This window comes from Lethenteron reissneri, chromosome 43 (assembly GCF_015708825.2).
Source record: "Lethenteron reissneri isolate LAM-NWPU_2019-01 chromosome 43, ASM1570882v1, whole genome shotgun sequence".
Classification (NCBI taxonomy): Eukaryota; Metazoa; Chordata; class Hyperoartia; order Petromyzontiformes; family Petromyzontidae; genus Lethenteron; species Lethenteron reissneri.
Genome location: NC_083821.1, coordinates 849,685 through 868,309, shown reverse-complemented (window position 1 = coordinate 868,309; position 18,625 = coordinate 849,685).

Below are 18,625 nucleotides of genomic sequence, written 5' to 3'. Positions count from 1 at the left end.
ACAAGCATGGCCAACGATTCACATTGGGCGCTGTTGACGTGCGAGTGCATGGGCCCTTATACGGATTCACAAAAAGGATCCGGCACTTAAAGCAAAAAAACAGCTCCTTAATTTGCCTCTGGAGAATTTCCGAAGTAAGGCCATGAGTCCCGTGGGGGGAGCACGGCAAGGAGAGCGCTCCCGTGGTTATTGGTGATGGATGACTCTGCGCGGAGCCCCAGTCGCGAGACTTCACCTTGTCAGTGCGGTTTTAACGCCCACGCTTTAACCCCATCAGGAGCAGGGCTCGCGCGGCTGTGCCGCTCTGCTTCGGAACGCCGCGACATTTAAGCATTCCGGAGGCTTGGAGGTAAATACTCAGGGGCCGGTGGCCCAGTAGTCAGGCGAGTGGCTCGCAATTCGAAAAAGGTTCGAAGTTCAAATTCTGGGTGGGATGGCACGAAGGCTTGGGAATGGCTTTTCACGTAGGGAGGCGAGTCGAGCAGGATTATGCTCATGAAATATTACTCATGGAACAAAAATTACGGGGGAGTTTAGCTCTTGGTCAAGGTCACAAAGCAACGGGTGGAGCTTCGCGTAAACCACCAAGCAAAGGCGTGGAGGCACACGCAGCTCAGAGGCCCCAGATTCATAAAAAAATAATCATAAACCAAATATCAGCTCGAATTAAAATCCTAACGTGAACAATCGAATTCACATGCAATTCCCATCTCGTCTGTATCGGTCTTCTCCCCTCTTATCTACATCTCTCTAATTTCACTGCATGTCTATCTCTTGCCTAGTTCCCTCTTGTCAACTCTCTAGGTGTTTATGAATCTGGTTCGGGCCTCAAATGGGCTATAACCAGTGCCGTTGGAAGTCAAGCTCAATTACGTAACTTTCTTGTAAAAATGTGGCTTGTAATTGTGTGTCATGCCATACAGAAAGGTGGCACTCTGCTTAGAGCGGCTAATACATCATGTGAGACAAAGCCTGCTGTTTGGTGGACCTATAGTTGTATAATTAATCTCCCCAGTGTAAGTAATGTCAAGCTACAGACATCATCCATCACTCCAAATGTGTATTTGTGTCAGACAGTATCTTCATACACGGCAGCTCAATTAGGATGCATCTTGTCTGAGAACATTACACCGAGAGGTTGGCTTAAGCGTGAGGCAACAAACAATGGCTCACGAGTCAGAGCCATCCAGGGACCTCAACACATCCATGTGCTGTCACCAACGAAGACTCAACGTTGCTCTAAAGGACGCCTTGTCTAATGATGCGTTGGGCTGCATTAAACAATAGATTCTTTGGAAATGATTTTCTATTCACACAAGTGGCTCGTCAATTTGTTGAGGTGTCAAAAGTGAACCGTTACGGTCATGATTACACGGGCTGCCGGGGAAGATTGGGTCATTGTTCCATGATGCACGGACGTCGATGGGCATAAATTAATGGTTATGTAAAGTAAAACAGCCTGGATTTCACAACCAACATAACCGGAATGTACAGATTTTACATTTTAAGCAAAAGGCACCATTTCACTCGTTTTTTGGGTTATTCAGCCAGCCTTACCTGGAAATCTTTACTTCCAACTTGTTTTAAGCTTTCCAACGAAGGCTGATCGCGTGTTTTGCGTCCGTACTGCCCGCAACAACAGGGGGGGGGGGGGGGAGACAGCTCTCATGAGGACCATCGACTCGGGGCGAAGTCCGTGTGAAGAAGTTGCCATTGGAGAGATTCCCGAGAGGAAACGAGCCACATTAATCAGAGGGTTGCCCAAAACTTGGAGATACAAACCCGAGGAAAAAGGACCGGATGCTAATACGCTAATTAATGTTTACCCTCGACAGCCGTGGCTTCCACGCAGCTAATTGCATGCTGTGTGGAGACTCGCGAGCTAGGAAGCGTCAGATGATGCTCGCGTTCGTGCAGATTTACCCACCTCCCTTGTTATTTCCACGATAAGCGCGCGACGCTTTCGCTAGGACCGGGGTGGCCACGAGCGCTGTTCGTGAATCGCGAGCCGGTTGTGGGGGGGGGGGCTCCAGAGCCCGGCGAGAGACGCGCAGAGCGCCCCAAGCAGCTCAAGGGGTTCCCAGATTCATGACAAACACAGGGACGCAATTTCGGCTCAAACGCAGATTGTAATCAACATTAGCTCATTAACATAAACACGCGATTCTATTTGATTTCTGTTCTCTATATTAACTGTACGCTCTTTTCTCATCTCGCTAAGAGATTACAAATCAGAAGTGGGGGGGGGGGGCGGAGCTAATAAACTATGTTCAGGGCCACAATGTTCACTCCACTGCCGACAGTGATGTGCATCTTTACCTTTATTTACACACAGTTACTAAAAAAATCTACTAACTTTGCTCCCCCAGAACTTGCCCATGAGACGATGCAACTCGGCATGGTCAAGTGCCAATCAAGTTGTTCACTGCCAAAGGAAAAACAAATGATTAAGTGTACATAAACGGAGGGCGGCACGCACATCAGTTGCATGCAGACCAGCTGTAACTTGCTTACCTGGGCCACAGTAATAAGGACAGGGAGCGCATGGGCATGGCGATGTGTAGGAGGCGGTTTAACTCACAGCGGTTCATCTGAACCAAGTCAATTCCTGGTTGGACTCGTCGTCCAGTGCAGTACAAAATCAAGCCTTGGCTTGACCAAAAAAACCACGAAACAAACGTCATCATCATCATCTCCATCATCAGCAGCCATGATCAATCCACTGCTGGATGAAGCCTTTCCCAAGCCGCCACCATCTCACCTCCGATTATCACGGTTGGCTACGTACGGTGCGAAAGAAGTTCAACATACATGTACGTACATCTATCACGGCTCAAAGATGTAACAATCCACGGGCCGGCTTCACCTGCACATGCCCCCCCCCGGTTTCAATCGCTCAATTTTTTTTCGGTGGGCGGCCGCTAGGATGTGTCCCATGCCTCTGCTGCGACTCCAACACGATTCTTTACCTTCAGTCAGAACCCATTCTAGCCATGGACGTGTCCGACCCAAGGCCACTAACTTTTCCTAATAATTTGAATCGTCATTAACCGGAACATAAACAAATGTAATGAACAATAAACTCTTTGGACGTTTGAAACATCATATTATACACGCATATTAATTTGAGCGATTGAGCCCACTTTATGTTTGAATAAGCATCTTCAAAAGCATTGTTTATTGCAAATAGCACATATCATGAAACGTGGTACATTAACACGGGCGCGATAATGACATATTTGAACTTTAGCTCAACTTCATAAAATTAGGCGCGCGCATGCGTATGTACGGACGGTTCTCATGTTTTATATATTTTTTTAAATAATTGAAATTTTAATTGTTCCCTGCAGGCATGACGGAGCCCTTTGATAGAGCCGGGAAGCGATCGCGGGGTCTTTGATCAGCTACAGCAGTGGTAGAAGGGGGGGGGGGGGTAAGTACATAGTGATTGGGAGAGCCAATTGAAGTCACTCCAGAGAGCCGAGGGCAGGCGCCGACCAAAATTGATTTTATTATCTTATCATTCTCACCAATCCTGCGACGCTATTAACTCACTGTGGCCACGGCGAGCCACAGTCGCCCCAGTAGACCAAATGTCTAGAGAATATCCACAGACATTAGCATCAACACATGGCCAGGCTCATCCTTGACAAGTCAGCCCTGTGGCAACAAGGGGGCTTCAGGGGGCTGCCCTAGTCCGCCCGCCCCTCCTAATTTGTTTACAGTCAAGTCAAATAATAATAAGAATTGCCTTTCCTCATATGCATAGAGGGCGACAGCTAGAGGAGCACGCACGGCAGACGAAGCAGATCGAATCTGTTTAACATTTGCCTAATGTTTGTTTAACGTTGGGTTGTGTGTCCCCCCCTCCTCCTCCACCACCCCTTTTCAACAGGGTCACGGCACAGGGAAGCAACAGCACGCATTCATTATTTGGTGATTTGTGGAAATGCAGTCGCATGGGTCACACATTAAATGTTTGTTTTATTTTAATACTGAAATTGCTGCACTTTCTACTTAAAGCATATATATACCAGTGCGTAATTTATGAAAGAAAACAAGATGTATTCAGGCTACATTTAATTCGCAGTAAACAATGGCACATATATATACATGTAAAAGTCTAAAATGCATCACAATGTCCTGCTGCTCAAATGGGCAGAGGCATTGGTGGCCATCTCCCGTTTACAGCCCTGCAAAGCCAGTGGAGGAAACTCGACGTTCCTCTGGTGGGGCGAGTCTCTCTCCAAGGCCAGCCACTTTTGCACCACACAAAAGGTGAACACACGTTATCAACCCCAGGAGCGATGGTGATGATGATGATGATGGGCCCAGTCGATCCCCAACCAGAATTTGAGAACTCGCAACCTTCAGATCGTGAGCTGCTTCCTCTTCCACTGTGCCAACCAGTCGGATTATTTATATATATATACAAAGATCCCCCGTATTGCCCGAAGACTGTTTAACACGTAGGCTTTCACGACCAATATCATCCATAATACGTCTTTTTTACGTGATTTCACCCTAAAAAACTGTATTATATACGCCTGAAGACTGTCGGGGCAAGTGCTATTCGCGAGCACCTATGAAAGCCGGTAGGGCACACGAGGGGGTGGGTGGCCAGCACCACGCCCGGACGCATTTGTCAGGTTAAAATGCTCTCTTTTTACGAAGAAGAGATAGAGTGTAACTTTAGCGACATACTAACAGGGTTGCCCTTTGTTGTCACTCGAAAAAATATTGAGCAAACGTAGATATAGGAGGGCAAACTTGCCACGGAAGGTGGTAAAGTCTGCGTACTTTGTTTTTGATTCGCAACGCGCGTTACAACGTGCCTGCTTGTTAGGCCTGGCGCGTGCGCGGTGCACCAACTTGGGCACTTTAACCCATCGCACACGACCTGCCAATCGACTAACGGTGAACCCAGACCGTCGGGTGGACAGGTGGAGCGGATTTGAGAAACTTTCCCATTCCTTCAACTGCCACACCAGGAAATGCAATCGACCTCTGTATTGCAAGTCCAGTGCGAGAAACCGTTGACACCGCTGTGGCGGCTTCGCCAGTAAAACAAAATAAATGAACAAAAACCACAAAAACCACAGCGCGTCTCCTCCGCCGCCTGTTCTCGTGATTCCCGGCATATCCTCTGCTGCCGTCTCGGCTCCGTAGTCCGAACACGAGTGGCGGCGCAAGTGTCGGGTCTCTGTGCGTGCCAACGCCACTGTACATGCACGCATTGCAGACCAAATAGAAATTGGCAGTCCTTCCTGGCCAAAGTCATAAAAAGTAATGGATATCAATGGCACTAAGCAGGTCGTCTGGGCTGACAGACGCTGGGCTTGTGGAATTCTCTCGAGCCACAGATGGTTAACCCAGGCGAGTGTTGGGAGGATGTCCCATCATCTGGAGAGGGCGGCTTTTACCAGCTGATATTTCACATTCTGTTGAAGAGAGCAATCTTTAAGGGCTATCAGGGGCTGCGCGCGTGATATAGGGTCACGTTCTACAAATTGGCAGCGACAGAATAAGGCAACTGGGGCGGGGGGGGGGGGTAACGCCACACTGCAACCGCCAAAGTCAGGCTCATTTTTGTCACGCTTTTTAACCAAAGGTTGAAAACATTAATGGATTAGCTCCCTTCCGCCGCTCCATCCGTCCATAACATGGGGTCACGATAACTCTCGTCAAGATGATCCAATACTAAATCCAATACTAAATTACATTTTAGAATAAAGTTGCGCAGCTATTAGGGACCTGCCCAAATGAAACTTTGGTAAAATGTATCAAGAGGTTTCCCAAAACTTGGCCGCAAAAAAAACCCCAGCGCTAAATGAACAAAGCCCTTTCTTTACGAAGGCAAACCTATACGCTTTGATTATATCGGTAAAGTCACGTAAAGTCACCGAAAGAACCAAAGTGTATGGATTCTTGCAGACACGAATACTTCAAATCTGGAAGGCAAACCTGTCAAGCCACGCGATCCAACCTAAAAAACACCCTGTATTATGGATGATATTGGTCGCGAAAGCCTACGTGTTAAGTATATATATATTTTCTTTCACCATTATAAACACAACGCTCATAATGTCATGCATTGTGACGAGTAGAGAGCTCAAACTCCGCGAACTCAAACATCATTGTCACGTGGTTAAGGCCACAATGTTTTCATTACAGCGCCGCATATTACTTTCTCACGGCAAATAATCTTAAGACTCGGCCGGCATCTCGCACCTAATAATTCACCGGTGGAGTCGGCGGGCTGCGAGGTTTTGCACCGCATCAGCCGTGGATCTCTGCACGGGTCCCTTCGGGGAAAGAAAAAAACACCGTTCAAGTGTTGAGCAAAACACGGCAGTGGCATTCTAGATCGCAGATCAACCCGGCCACGGCCGTGTTTGCACGGCGTTTAACGAGCGATCATGTCATGTCCGCGCAGGGCCCGATTAAGGCATGGGCTTTATGGGCTGCAAGCCCAGGGGCCTCCAGAGATTAAGTGAAAAGTTATTTCATTTGCGAATGTTGAATTTTACTTGTTGTTAGCCTTGTAAAAATGTGTTTTTATTTCACTTTGTTTTCCTTTAGAAAATATTACTGGGGGCCTCACAGTACCTGTAGCCCAGGGGCCTACACAATCTTAATCCGGCCCTGGGACCGCGACACGCACCGGTGTAACAGCAGTGGTATTGTGAACTTTTTAGGCCAAATTAAAATGGCCAGTGACAGTGTGTGCAGCAGCTACAGGAACTGTATAAAAAGTAGGGGCGAGTTCTACTCTGTGCAATATAGAAAGAGAGTTTGGTTACATACTGGGAATGATCTCGTCTACAAAGGAAGTGGAAACAACGGAACCACCATATCACAGTTGGCCAATCCATCTTTCACCGACGACCAAATACGGACGATGACGCCGAAGCGTAGTATCTCGGTTGAATGTGCGGCAACGCACGTCGCAGGGAAGTCGTAACAACGAGGCCTTGGTGGGGGTCAGAAATGAAGATAAAACCAGAGAGGCTGACATGCTCCAGGGAATTCATTATTTAGTACTGATTTATGTGTGGGCAATGTTTTAGATTTCTCATGGGACGGTTGTTTTTGCATCGATTTCTATTGGATTCGATGCTTTTCTCATTTTGGCGTCCCATGCCACTCTTGCAAAAGAGACTCATCCTCTTGAGTTCTCGTCGGGCTATGTCACTCATACGGGTTGTTTGACCACACTTCACCACGCTGGTCACTGGGTTCGTAGGTTCAGTGCACCAACCACTCCCCTCCGTTCTATGTTGTATACAGTACGCAATTTAAATCAGTGGCGTTAGCTATCGACTGTGCAGGCACTCGATAGCCGTGCCAGCACCCACGGCCCAGAAGGGCTCAGGCCCTGGGCTAAGGATGGTGGCGGGGGGGGGGGGTAAATTTGCCAGGGGGGGGGGGCGTCATTTAATTCCTTGCACAGAGCCCTCCCTTGTCACCCACCCTGCACTACGACTTAAAACTGGAGCAATAGAAAGCGTTAATAGCCGCAATGCATAGGGGAAGGAATATTTGCATATCATTTGCCGAGCTCTGCGACTGTTAATCTGTAATGCGCCTCCACTGGTTGCGTCAGTAAAGAAAGCGGTTTGTTTAGACAAATCTCTTGTGGCACCGTGAGCACGGAAGTCGTATATTATTAAAAAAGGATCAATTTGCACATGAAGGTGCAATTTTGTTTCGTAACATAACCCATCATTGCATCAAAAGTAGTGTTTTACCCCAGGCATAGCTGCTCAAATGGGCATAAAACCATTATTCCGGTAATGTGCAATGTGTTCGGAAAACAAACAGCATGTTTCTGTGCAGGGCAGTTATGTCGTGGTGTGTTTTGATGTTTTTTTGGGGCCCATAAGGTGCAGGAGCTGGAAAATGTCATATTTGTAGATTTCTCTTTTACATGCATCATCACCCATGTTCATTCTCCTGCTGGATGAAGACCACCCCAAGCTGTCACCATCTCTCATGGGTCCAGCAATGTTGCAATCCACCAGGCACCAGCACACGAGCGGAATTCATCGCTCCATCTCCAACGTGTTCCTTTCACTCGGCTGCCGCTCCGGAACATTTCTTGACCATCAGCAGTGAAGCGTCCTGTCGGAGCCTTTTCCTACGAACTTGAAGCACCGTCTCATCTGCATGATCTCTAGTCCACGTGCTCCTCCCAAATGTCATTCCAAGCATGCGTCTCTCCGCGCCACTTGTACACTTTTCAGTTTGCGTTCCATTGTATTTACCGTCTTTCTGAACCACGTCCTCGCGGGTGGCACACACCGATCAGACACACACAAACGATCAATCGGACTGTTACGAGTATGGCAGCTATCGAATCGTTTAAGAAAAGGCACTCCTTCAAATCATGGCATTGCCAAATAAAGAACCCCGCCTTGGTGGGTAATGTACAAATCTGTAGGTCATTTCAAAGTTTAATTTCCTGGCTTGATAGTGGCAAAATAGCATCCTATTGGTCCAGAGAGCATGCCCACGATTCTCAAAGAAGGCAGCGCTGTGCTGGATAGCAAAGTTGCATTCCCCGTTTTCCTGGTGGCACCTCCTGGGCACCGCTAATGTGCCCTAATGATTTGATAAATGTGAGTAATTAGCTGGCCCAGTGAAGCTAATCAATGACTCCTCTAGCCAAAGTACATCTGACTAATGGAGTGTGATGGGGTGACTGAGATTGATAGGAAGGTAAATGATGCATGCGTGTACACAACTGGGCCGCGCATAACCCATCGTTTTATGCTCAATTAGCCGATGTGGCCATCACAAACAACAAATCACTTCGGGCTACGGAGTAACTTTCATGCTATTTTTGTCTCACTTTTCTGAAATTGAGAAATGTTTCCCTATCACAATTGTGGGGGCGAGGGCGGGGGGGGGGGTGTGCCACAGTGGTGACGTGGCCAGGAGCGTGCTCAGACAGGTCCCATGTATGTTACAACCGTGCCGCTCATGTGTTACCGATGGTGATGAGACCGGACCGCTGTGTTCAGTGTAATATAAAAAAACACAATCACCGAGCTGCAGCCATTTTATGAACCAAAGCAGCGTACAGCTTCATCCGTCCGTGTGTGCACGCGCATCTCAGATTCAAATAAAAAACACAATTTTTGCACCGAAAACTTTGCAATGAACGTTTGACATTTGAGCGCATGAACGTGCGTTGCAAACAAATGAACGAGGAGACGAGGCGCACGCACGCCTGGACGGAGGCCGCGCACGCGACTGTTTAGGACGGAATTGGCTCTCGATGTGCAATTCCACGCGTTTACACGCATCTCACATGAAACCGCCGTGCCATACAAACTTTTAATGCCTCAAAAACAAGATTTTCATAGGTCGGTGATCTTCGCAGTTCAGGCGCAACTCAAGTCACACAAATGGCCCTGGTTGAGGCGTCATTTATTTATTTATTCAATCCTCCTCCTCTCTCCAGCGTGAATGTCAGCAGTTTTGTGGTGGCGCGTTCCCTGGCGGGAGTTGGGAGGCCGCGGCGACACGCGGCCGCCGTGGCGTGCGATCGGTCGCACGCTCCCCGCCGAGCAGACGAAGGCGGCGGAGCAAGAGGAAGTGTTCCCGAGCGGCGTTCCCGACATCCTTGGACTGTGTCTTTTGTATTTTCAAACTACGGGGGAGAGACGGTGAGGGGGGGGAGAGATGGGGGGGGGGCGGTCACGGCGATCGTAGCGCCGTGACAAACGCAACGAGGAGAGCTCCCCGGGTTACGAGCTTGGAAACAAATCAGACAAAAAGAGAGAAGAGGACAGGCGGAGGAAGGGAAAAAGAGCGAGAAACGGGGGGAGCGAGAGAGACGGGGAGCGAGAGAGACGGGGGAAGGGAGAGAGACGGGGGGAGGGAGAGACGTGGGAGAGAGAGAGACGGGGGAAGCGAGAGAGAGACGGGGGAGCAATCCAAGTGGGCTCCTAGAACGCGACCTGCCGCGTTGTTTTCTACCTGCATCCTGAATTGAAGATGCTGCCACTGGTTCTCAAGATGGTTGTCCCATTCATCTGACCGTATCTGCGTCTGGCGGAGGTCCGGAGGTTTGGAGAGGTGGGCTGCTGCCGTGAGCGACGATGTCTCTCGCTTTGACATGACCTGCAGACCTGATGGAGAAGAGCTTGCAGTTTAAACCTCGTGGTGGCATGGATCGCGGTCACGTCAAACGCAGGCCCAGATTTATTCACGTGCAACAGGATTTAAAGCTACACAAGATGCAAGCGTGCAGTTTCCATTGGTATCGTTACGAACTTGGCTACATGCTTAACGGGAATAACGTCTACTGTGAACGTTTATGACGAGGTGGAAATATATTTTGCTCAAAAAGAACAAATGTGTAAACACAATAACTATGTAATCCGATAAATAATACTAATTGCTTTCCTGTTGGTACTTCCATTAGAATAAAATAACATTTTTGAAAAAAAAGAGAGACGGGGGAAGCGAGAGAGAGACGGGGGAGCGGGAGAGACGGGGGAAGCGATAGAGGGGATGGGAAGCAGACGAGCTTTGCGAAGGGGTAACAGGGTCCAATGAGGAACTAGTCGACAAAGAAAGGGAACCCAATCTTCCTGCGAATAATCAGCAGTCCCTACGATGGAGCGCCACTTCACATTTTCAAATCTGTGCAGAAGAACCGGCGGGGAGAATTAAACATGTCCTTGTTTCTGTTGGCCTCAATTTTTGATATTTTTTTTCCTTCCCCGACTGCCAAGTACGCGGAACGAATTTCATTTGCTTCCTTTGCACAAAGCGCCTAGAATACCAGAGTCTAGAAACCGCTCTTCTTCCCGTTCGCGCGGACACACGACAGAATCATCACAATAATGACAGCTGCAGGTCGATCCATTTACAGATACCCCACCGGTTTATAATCGACGCCCATACTTTCTGCTCAACAGGGCGACTGAACGATTCGGAATTCGTTGTTTGGGTGAGGTTGTGTGGCTATAATGTCAAGTAGAGATAAGAATTAGACATTATACCCACACAATCAACCCCCAAAATATTGTGAATCATATTGCCCGTTTAAGCCTAAGAATGAGACTAGGTGATTCGATACTGAGAAAGCGATAAAGTAGAACTTTTGTATAACTATTATAATTTAACCAGGTAAGGCTCACTGAGCTAAGACACTTTTTTCAGAAGCGACCTGCCCACGAATGAGAGCACAACGAGGTGGCGGCTTGTCGCGTAGAAACGTATCGCAGCCAACTACTCGAAACGCGTGATGTTGATTATAACATGCGGTAGGAACAGCCGGAGGACCCAGAGAAAAATCCACGCGATCACGGGGGGAGAGACACGCAAACCCACGACCTCCTGTACACCAGGTGAGGTAGTTAACATCTCGTCCCCCGTGGCGCCCGAGTAAACTTGTGGACTAAGTCGATTGAGATTGGTGAGACATGCAGAAGCTCTGAAACGAGTCGGTTGTTTTTCTCTTCTCAAACATCTCCCCGTTTACACTATGAGATCTCTTTTACCAGTGGCAAAATATAATAGTAGGTTTTTACCCTTTTAACTGGTACAATAAAGGTGTCAGTTTTGTACCAGTTAAAAGGGTAAAAACCTACTATCATCTCCCCGTTGTTTGAGTGGGGTGTCTCTAAATGGATCGCCCTGTATATCCCACTGTGAAATCAGCAGCGGTGCAGTTGATGCAGCGGCACTTATCCTGCCCGTTCTGAATACATTTCTCTTGTTAATCCCCAGCGTGGCTTTAATGGAATTCTACAAGGTCCCTTTTGGGCTCAGGGGTCTTGTGGGGTCCTCTCGTGATGTATCGTTCCTGCAAACACTGCAGTGCAACTCACAGTTTTCCGTGCCAGGTATGGGCGGCTGCGTTCTGCCTCTGCTGGAACGGGAAGCTCTCGTCACTGTTCATCAATGTCTGGATTAAAATCACTTGTGAACAAAGGCCTTCATTGCTCGAGCCCAAGACACATTTCCATATGCTGCACGTGGACAATTCCACATATGCGGGAACCTCAACAATTATTTTGTTGTAAAATCATCCGAATAATGCAGGCGCCCATGTGCAGCCCTTTCGTCAATCTGCTGCCATGCGAAGGCTTTTCCACACAGCGCGGGTCTCGTTGTTTAACTTCACCACACGAATCCATGTGGATCTGTGACAGTGGGGAGCATGTACGTGGGTGTAGCAAGGTACGGTAACAACAGTGGACTTTGCCGCACCACCCACAGCGTCATCCCGCAGCAGTCTACAGCAGCAACCTGCCTTGTTATATGAACGGTGGTCACCCATCCAAGCTTCATCCAGGCTCAAAACCTGCTTGGGTTTTGGATATTCGCCGAGATTGGGCACAATTCCCCATGACTTCATTGAAAATGTAATATTACAAACTTACCCAGTTGGTATTCAAGTACCACCACAAGCAATACATACATAGATCATGATTACAGACACTCAACCCCGTTCTCCCCCGATCGGGTTAATAGCACAGTGTGTATCTGTTAACCCAGCAAGAACATCCTTTCGGATATCGCTAGTGAAACAATAAAACACTTAAGTCAGCAGTTTTTTTTAATTATAATCGGTTGACTTCTTAAAGAAACAAGGTGAGAGAAGTTAATGAATCAAATTAATACATCAGTCAATTGGCCCATGCCAGCAACAAGGTCAGAGAGACAATGGAGCGGACAGGGGGGTGGGGGGGGGTAACAGGCCACTCCGTAGTCCGCTGCACGACGGTCAAGCCACGTTCACTCACCGGATCCCATCGTCACGTGGCGATCTGCTCCGCGTTAAAATAAATATATAAAAAGAAACTAAATAAACGTGCAATAAATCAAAGTGCAAATCGTGCACTCCGCAGCCATTTAGGTGCCAGCCCCTTTCCTCGGCGGTAATTAATCAGAATTTCTGACTGCGTGCGCTTAAGGGCCTCACTTACACTGGGCCCAACCACGCGGAATGAGACGAGAAGGGTACCTTGAGAATTGCATTTTCCGTGGGATCGCTTCGTATCTGAGAGATCTATTTCACCGTCGTCGCGTGCATGCAGGCGTACGGGCTAACCCGACACATGGCTCAAGCGGCAGGCTGCCGATTAACTATGAAACCCTTTCAGCGTAAACAGACTCTCAAAAGGAAAGATTATGAAAAGATTGCGTTTATAAAACAATGTATTAAAACTTCTATCAGCCAACATGGTCAGCTTTAAAAAAACTAGGATGCGGTAAAGCATTTAAAATACTGGCAGCCTACTGCTTAACATCGGCAGGGGGAAAGGTTTTCGTCTCAGGAGGTACCAAAAAAATCAGGACAGAACATGGGAAGATGATCTCACAACACCAAAAGACAGGCGAACGGCATGTCAATGCGTCGTCTTTAGTGATGCGTTATTTTGCAACTTACAAAATCCATCACCTTTAATGTCCCGAACCAACTTACAAATATCCCAGGACAGCTAAATGCGACATCGAGGCACAGCTTGAAACTATCAGGACAGGTGAGAACCATGGTGCTTTTATTGCATGGTATTATCTGGGAGGCAATAATCACCATCAGAAGAAAACTATAAGCTGTGGGATTTAAACATCCCTTCTGCCGCTCTGTAGACAGATATTGAAGGTGCAAACTTTGGGTAGCAAAGACAAAGTTCCCCCATGTAGCCTTTAACAGATTAATTATTTGAACAATCACATATTAGCGAGTATCGCCGATGTAGTTCGGCAAGGCACACAAAGCGTTGGATTGCCAACGCTACACCCGGCCGCCTTCATCTTCCCAGTGCTGTTTACACACTACACCAGGGACTCATTTAAGGCAGAATCGACCTAGTGGAGGCCCAGAACCAGGTAAAATATTCACTGTTTGTCGTCGCAAGCGGGAATTTAACTCGGGTCGGTGTGTTCGTAACGCGGTGCGCTCACCACTAAGTGGCGGTGACGCCACCACGGCGCTTGTGGCAAGCCACGTGCACTGCGAGGCCACACATGAAGCACCTCCACACATAACACACATCCAATAATTGTTCTACGGCAATAACCCGCTCAGCGTTTTACGGCGTAACTCGTGGAAATTCTTGCACAGAGCGGTCTCCGATCAGAAGCCTCCTCCACTGCAACACGACCTGTCGTGTCCACGAGACGCGCCGCCGTATCGTGAGCACAGAGTACACAACACGTCTGGCTGGCCTGGATATGGGCCCGCTCTTGTGCAACACCAACTCTATCCTCAATTATCCAATCATTTATGTGCCGCTGAACTTAAGTGAGCAGACCAGTTCCGCGGCGCCTCCACAAGTGCAACTGCCGTAATTATTCAATCAGCCCAAAATGGGATTTGGCTGAGCGAACAAACATTGGAGTGCTGGAAAACGTATTTATTAGTACTGCTGTTTATACAGATATATGAATCAAGAACCAAAACTGGGCAGGCTAATAGAATTAACGAAGGAGAAAATGTCGGGCTCTTGGCATTTATATTTAGTTTTGCGTTAAGTGCCGTCACAATTTGAAACTTTTTACAATGGCTGGGACATTCGGGGTCGGTCAGGTTGAAAACTGTCGTGTCAAGCCGTGGGAGAAGAAGTCTGGGAGGGCTGATTGAAATCTCGGAGTTAAAAAATCTTCTACACTTATGAAATCAGGAAAACCAGACACGCGATTATTAAACAGTTGATCAGAGCCCGGTGCGCCACGCGTGTCCTTGCGGTGCGTGGCTGCCAGATTGGAAATCGTCTGTCGTGCACAAATGGATGCAGCTCGTGGCCGTGACCTCTGTGTGTTTGCTCGCCAGCGCTGCCCCTGGCTCCCGAGATTTGCAGCTCAAACTCTGCCAGCTCCGTGCGACTCATATCTCAAAGCTGAGTTGCTCACATTCATCAAATCGCCTCGAGTGCAAATTGTCAACAGCACGATTCGCAGGATGACAAAATACGGTGTCAGTGCGGCTCTGCAGGCCGGTTGGATTGTATTCATTCCTCTGATCAATTACCGAGTTAAACATGAATAGCAAATGCGTGCTCGCAGCCAGTCCGAGCCACGTGCTGATGCTACCACGCCTCAGCGTTCCCTGGTCAGAAAATGTATATTTTGTTCCTCTAGGAATGCATTTGCATTCCTCCTAGGAACCAATGTCCTTGAGTAATGGTTTTGGAATATTGGCTTGAATATGGAAATAGGGCCAAGGCGAACATCAATATATCTGAACTGGTTCTGAGATGCACCATCAACCCCCCTCCCCTCTCACCCATCCCCCCGACTCCCCCCGCTGGCCCCTCCCCTCTCCTCGACAATCCTCTCCCTCTGCCGCCTAACCCTGCCTGATCCGCAATGGCAAATATATGGGTTCCAATATTCAGAAAGATTGGTTTCCCTTCATTATATATGTGTGTGTGTACCCTCTTTTATTATTTGCAGTAACAATGTTTCTTTTCATACACACCTGTACCCATGCACTTTCGCCTAAAAGTTTGATTTGAAGACCACGTCAAACCCTTAAATGGGAATCAATTTCTCAGATTACATTCCGTATAACCCTCACGCCTCACCCCTAACCCTCTCACTAGGGCATCATTGCAGCCAGGTCTGCCTGGGTCGGCACACCACATCCAGTATCTCTCTCGCCATGTCAGTGGATAAGCGTTCTCCAGTCCACCAGCCATCCAAAGTGTTTACAGGGGGTAAAACAACCTCCTGGTAGGAACAAATACAACCATGGTGGCAACAAACGACCATTGCCCCTGGGGGTACAAATGACCGCCTTGCACATTTTGTCAAACCACTGCTGGATGAGAGCCTCTCGATGCATTGCCTGACCATACTTCACCACGCTGGTCAGTGTGGTAGCATGAGTAGGGTGCAATGCACGTTTCTGGGTGAGAACAAAATGTGCCCCGCCTAAGGGCAAGCATATTCATGACCAAATGAATGAATGTTTGAAATATTCGGAGAACCGATATTTGTTGACACTGTGTCCGGGCTAGGTGCTGCCTTGTGATAGGGCTCACACAGCACAGTTGGGGCCAAATTCATTGCTGCTGCTGCTGTGGCCGTTTCACTTACGTTGAAGCACGGTGACCAAATGAATGTTCTTAATAAACAGTGGAGGGAGGGCCACGAGGTCACCGTCACTCAAGTGGCCAGGCCGCAGATGGACATTTGTGGAATAAATAGAAATGTTTTGAAACAGCGTGCCGTGTTACAATCGCTGTTGTAGGTACCGCGTCTCGTGGAGGCGCGGGAGTTGGTGGACGTTATGAACCTGGCACCCTTCGCTTCAAGTCGAAGGCACGGCTAACATCAGTGGCCGAGTGATATTTGGACTGGTCCCGACTGCCCCTCTTCCCCTTTACCAACTCGCACTTCTCCGTATGGTTGATGTTGATGTCGATCAACAAACTCTCATTTTACAAAGGGGGAGTTGAGGCAGATGATTTCGTGAGTTGAAGCGGAGTGGTGCACTGCTGTGATGCCTCTGTCACCATTGTCAAACGGATATTGAGCCGCTGCGCGTTTCACGCTCCGTTCTGGGCGATGCGGTTTGGGGTTGCAGCACAGAACCTTCGCAGAAGATGGAAGGCAGGAAGGGATCTTTCTCGAAGGGTTTTTCACGGGATGTGTGTGACTTCTTGTGAACCCCATGGAGGCTTTCCAAGCACTGAGCATCATGAAGTATGGTCAAATAACCCCCGTGACTGACACATCATATACCTTCATCCAGCAGTGGCTTGACAAAGGGTCTCTCTACATTACCATTACAAACGTGAGAATACGTTTTCCCTTTTTTCTGGCAACAAAACAGGTTCTTTTGTTTGCATTCTGACCACAAGTATTGTGGTTAATGGAGACATGATTCCTTGTAAAAAGTTTCAGTTTGGTGTTTAACATCTTAACACAGCTGTTTTGTTGCCAGAAAAATGAGGAAAACCTATTATCATATTTTGGTACTGGCAAAGGAGGTCCCACGATGTATCATTATGTACGTGTTCAGTATATAATGTACTCGTACATCGTTAATTAAATTACATGCTTCGTACCTGGAGTGTCCCTCGGGAACATTTAGGCCTCCCTCGACAAATGTTTGTTACCGTTTCTGTAGCTGGCGGTGCTTCCCCAGTGTATGCCAGTTTCAGCTCTCTGGCTCGCACGCATAAATGAGCTGCGACATGAAAACGTTTCATTATTTACGTTATTAATACGTACATTTATATAGCTTCCTTTCAGAGCCTAAACATTATTTACGAGTCACCAACAATGTAAACTGAAACAACGCCAAATATCATTCCGAGAGTTAGAAATGTGAACAGAAGCCAGCAAACGGCAGGGTTATTAGTGTCATAAATTATCTCGAGTAATGCAGGCGGAGCTGAAAACCAGCCCCTTTAACCAAGCGCTCCCCGCGGGAGTGTCGCGGACCCATTGTGTCGGTGTCAGTGTTCCTCGTGAAAGGCTACACTTCTCCTTTCACGTTATTTCACTCATCGCTGAACAACGGTTACGAGCAAGGGGCCGTTTGCCTGCCGCTCGTTAAATCAGCCGGAAACATGTGCGGCACATCTCAAAACAATCCTCGCAATTACGGCGCGGAGCTAAGGCCGCGGTCCGGAATTCAGCATCGGCTGACGAGCATTGCATGCTGGGAGGGGTGGGGGGGGACAGCCCCATTAAGGCAGTGACGACATCACGAGCCATCAGGGACGACATCACGAGCCATCAGGGACGACATCACGAGCCATCAGTGACGACATCACGAGTCATCAGTGACATCACGAGCCATCAGTGACGTCATCACGAGCCATCAGTGACGACATCACGAGCCATCAGTGACGACATCACGAGCCATCAGTGACGTCATCACGAGCCATCAGTGACGACATCACGAGTCATCAGTGACGACATCACGAGTCATCAGTGACGACATCACGAGTCATTAGTGACGACATCACGAGTCATTAGTGACGACATCACGAGCTATCAGGGACGACATCACGAGCCATCAGTGACGACATCAAGAGCCATCAGTGACGACATCACGAGCCATCAGTGACGACATCACGAGCCATCATTGACGACATCACGAGCCATCAGTGACGACATTACGAGCCATCAGTGACGACATCACGAGCCATCAGTGACGACGTCACGAGCCATCAGTGACGACATCACGAGCCATCAGTGACGACATCACGAGTCATCAGTGACGTCATCACGAGTCATCAGTGACGACACCACGAGACATAAATGATCTGTCTCGACCACTTCAATATAAAAGTACAGATTTTGCTCTCCATCAGCCACACGAAGAGGAAGCTGTAACATTGTAATAAAAGGACTCGGACACTTCCTTCTGTCTTCGTGTCTTTTATTGGGTTCTCGTCCTCACCCACACGGCACTCTGTTATAACTCTGTATTTGTAGCCCCCGGCTATTCACTGCTATTATAGCTCCTTCTTCCCTCTGACTCTCTGCTTCATCTACCGTAACCTCCTCCCTGCAGACTCGCTGCTACCTCTATGCAGACTCCCGCTGCTACCCCTATGTGCAGACCCTCTGGCTGCTACCGTATGCAGACCCGCTGCTGACTCTGTATGCAGCCCCGCTGCTGACTGCAGCCTCCTCG